The sequence below is a fragment of the Ursus maritimus genome, unplaced genomic scaffold (assembly GCF_017311325.1).
Source record: "Ursus maritimus isolate PB19 unplaced genomic scaffold, ASM1731132v1 scaffold_14, whole genome shotgun sequence".
Taxonomy (NCBI): Eukaryota; Metazoa; Chordata; class Mammalia; order Carnivora; family Ursidae; genus Ursus; species Ursus maritimus.
In genome coordinates this window covers 17,049,234-17,053,385 of record NW_024423786.1, presented here as the reverse complement: position 1 = coordinate 17,053,385, position 4,152 = coordinate 17,049,234, and positions in this window count along the sequence as shown.

Below are 4,152 nucleotides of genomic sequence, written 5' to 3'. Positions count from 1 at the left end.
AAAAAAAATTATTCTTTCTGGCAGCAACAATATGAACCAAATAGTTATCAAAAATAATTATTTAAGAATTACCCAAGATCCCAGAGAGTTTGGCTTAAAATCATTATCAAACTTGCTTCCTAGGTAGAAGATAAGCTGTTGGGACTGGCAGGGAATTATAATGAGCAAGTTCATTAGTCAGATTCCACTTATGCCCCTGTTGTAAAAATATGGCTATTTACTCGCTTAAAAAATAAATTTTGTTTTGATTATATGTCACAATATATAAAAGCGAGTGTGGATATTACATATTTTGATATGTAAGATAGAGGAATCTAATCCTCCTGGTAAAGCCCCTAAATTAGTGCTTGGCCAAGAGCAGGCACTCAGTAAATTAAGTTATTGAAATAATGTTATTCACAGCTCTAGACACTTCAGAGCACAACTTGCCTAATTTGGAGAGCCAAAGGTGTTTGCTTATTTCAGCAAGGCTGGCTGGTTTCCTCCCCCGGAGCTTCCTGGTTGATAGGCTTGTAGCTAGACTCCTGATTTACCAGCAGAACATGGTAGTGTAGCTACTCAAGGGGCAGATTCACAGTAACCAAACCTATGAAACTGATGTGTAGAGTAAGCCTGCAAATATAGTAGCTTACAGTGAGAGCTGTAACTGTTGAGATTGCTTAATGCTGCCTCAGGATGGTCTACTGGCTCACAGGCTCCATTTCCCATGACAAATTGAGATCTAAAAGTCAGTTGGTGAGCGTGGAATTGAACAATGTGAGTTATAAGATTTCAGTCTTACATAAGTTTGTAATGTGTCTGTCTCCAGACTATAGGGATATACCATCCTCGGAGACTCAAGCTTTTTGTGACACAAACATTTTGTGTCCTGGATATATAGTGGCATTTTCCCCTCTTGGACGGTTCTTGAGAATGGTGACAGCCAATTGGTGCTTTTGTAATTGCTTCTTACCTCTTCTCTGCCAGCTCTACATTCTGTTAGATATTTTCCCTTCTTAGATATATTAACACATCCCATCAAGTTACAATCAAGTCCTGCTGGCATGAGACAGATTTATACATTTTTTCTTTGATCTTTGAAGGGTTGATTTTACAGTTTATTATGTTTTTTTTTTTTTTACGGATCAGTATTTTATTTTACTTTTTTTATGTTTTTTTATTATGTTAGTCACCATACAGTACATCCCTGGTTTTTGATGTAATGTTCGATGATTCATTAGTTGAGTATAACACCCAGTGCACCATGCAATATGTGCCCTCCTTACTACCCATCACCAGCCTATCCCATTCCCCCATCCCCCTCCCCTCTGAAGCCCTCAGTTTGTTTCTCAGAGTCCATAGTCTCTCATGCTTCATTCCCCCTTCTGATTACCCCCCCTTTCTTTATCCCTTTCTTCCCCTACCGATCTTCCTAGTTCTTATGTTCCATAGATGAGAGAAATCATATGATAATTGTCTTTCTCTGCTTGACTTATTTCACTTAGCATTATCTCCTCCAGTGCTGTCCATGTTGCAGCAAATGTTGAGAACTCGTTCTTTCTGATAGCTGAGTAATATTCCATTGTATATATGGACCACAACTTCTTAATCCTGTCATCTGTTGAAGGGCATCTCGGTTCCTTCCACGATTTAGCTATTGTGGACAATGCTGCTATGAACATTGGGGTGCATATGGCCCTTCTCTTCACTACGTCTGCCTCTTTGGGGTAAATACCCAGTAGTGCAATGGCTGGGTCATAGGGTAGCTCAATTTTTAACTTTTTAAGGGACCTCCACACTGTTTTCCAGAGTGGCTATACCAACCTGCATTCCCACCAACAATGTAGGAGGGATCCCCGTTCTTCACATCCTTTCCAGCAATTGTTGTTTCTTGCCTTGTCAATTTTTGCCATTCTAACTGGCATAAGGTGGTATCTTAATGTGGTTTTGATTTGAACTTCCCTGATGGCTAATGATTTTGAACATTTTTTCATGTGTCTGTTAGCCATTTGTATGTCTTCATTGGAAAAGTGTCTGTTCATATCTTCCACCCATTTTATGATTTGTTTATTTGTTTCTCGCGTATTGAGTTTGAGAAGTTCTTTGTAAATCTTGGATACCAGTCTTTTATCTGTAGCATCATTTGCAAATATATTCTCACATTCCGTGGGATGCCTCTTAGTTTTTTGACTGTTTCCTTGGCTGTGCAGAAGTTTTTATCTTGATGAAGTCCCACAAGTTCATTTTATCTTTTGTTTCTCTTGCCTTTGGAGATGTGTCATGAAAAAGGTTGCTTTGGCCGATGTCGTAGAGGTTGCTGCCGATGTTTTCCTCTAGGATTTTGATGGATTCCTGTCTCACATCGAAATCTTTCATCCATTTGGAGTTTATCTTTGTGTATGGTGTGAGAGAGTGGTCAAGTTTCATTCTTTTGCATATAGCTGTCCAATTTTCCCAGCACCATTTATTGAAGAGACTGTCTTTTTCCCACCGGATGTTTTTTCCTGCTTTATTAAAGATTAGTTGCCCAAAGAGCCGAGGGTCCATTTCTGGGTTCTCTATTCTGTTCCATTGGTCTATGTGTCTGTTTTTGTGCCAGTACCATGCTGTCTTTGTGATCACAGCTTTGTAGTACAGCTCGAAATCCGGCATTGTGATGCCCCCAGCTTTGTTTTTCCTTTTCAACAGTTCCTTGGCGATTCGGGGCCTTTTCTGGTTCCATACAAATTTAAGGACGATTTGTTCCAGTTCTTTGAAAAATGTCATTGGTATTTTGATCGGGATAGCATTGAAAGTGTAGATTGCTCTTGGTAGTATGGACATTTTAACTATGTTAATTCTTCCGATCCATGAGCATAGAATATTTTTCCATCTTTTTGTGTCTTCTTCAATGTCTTTCAAGAGTGATTTATAGTTTCTAGAATATAGATCCTTTACATCTCTGGTTAAGTTAATTCCAAGGTAACATATGGTTTTTGGTGCTATTGTAAATAGGATGGATTCCCTAATTTCTCTTTCTTCAGTCTTATTATTCGTGTTTAGAAATGCAACTGATTTCTGAGCATTGATTTTGTATCCCGCCACATTACTGAATTGCTCTATAACTTCTAATAGTTTGGGTGTGGATTCTTTTGGGTTTTCCATATAGAGTATCATGTCATATGCGAAGACAGACATTTTGACTTCTTTGCCAATTTGGATACCTTTTATCCCTTTTTGTTGTCTGATTGCTGTTGCAAGGACTTCTAGTAGTATGTTGAATAATAGTGGTGAGAGTGGGCATCCTTGTCGAGTTCCTGATCTTAAGGGATAGGCTTCTAGCTTTTCCCCATTGAGAATGATATTTGCTGTAGGCTTTTCATAGATGGTTTTTATGAGATTGAGGAATGTACCCTCTATCCCTACACTCTGAAGGGTTTTAATCAGGAAAGGATGCTGTATTTTGTCAAATGCTTTTTCTGCATCCATTGAGAGAATCATATGATTTCTCAATTTTTTTTTCTGTGTAAAATCTATGACACTGATTGATTTGCGAATGTTGAATCACCGTTGCATCGCAGGGATGAATCCCACTTGGTCATGATGGATAATCCTTTTAATGTACTGTCAGATTCTATTAGCCAGGATCTTGTTGAGAATTTTGGCGTCCATATTCATTAGCGAAATCGGTCTCTAATTCTCCTTTTTGATGGGGTCTTTCCCTGCTTTGGGGATCAAGGTAATATTGGCCTCATAGAATGAGTTTGGTAGCTTTCCTTCTGTTTCTATTTTTTGAAATAGCTTTAGGAGAATAGGTATTATTTCTTCTCTGAATGTTTGGTAGAATTCCCCAGGAAAACCGTACGGGCCTGGAGTTTTGTTTTTTGGAAGGTTGTTTATCACTGACTCAATCTCTTCATAATTAATTGGCCTGTTTAAAAAATCAATCTCTTCCTGTTTCAGTCTTGGTAGTTTATAGGTTTCCAGGAAGTCCTCCATCTCTTCCAGATTGCTTAATTTATTGACATAAAGCTGTTGATAAAAGTTTCTAATAATCCTTCCAATTTCATTGGTATTGGTTGTGACCTCTCCTTTTTCATTCATAATTTTATTAATTTGGGTCCTTTCTCTATTCTTTTGGATAAGTCTTGCCAGTGGTCTGTCAATTTTATTAATTCTTTCAAAGAACCAACT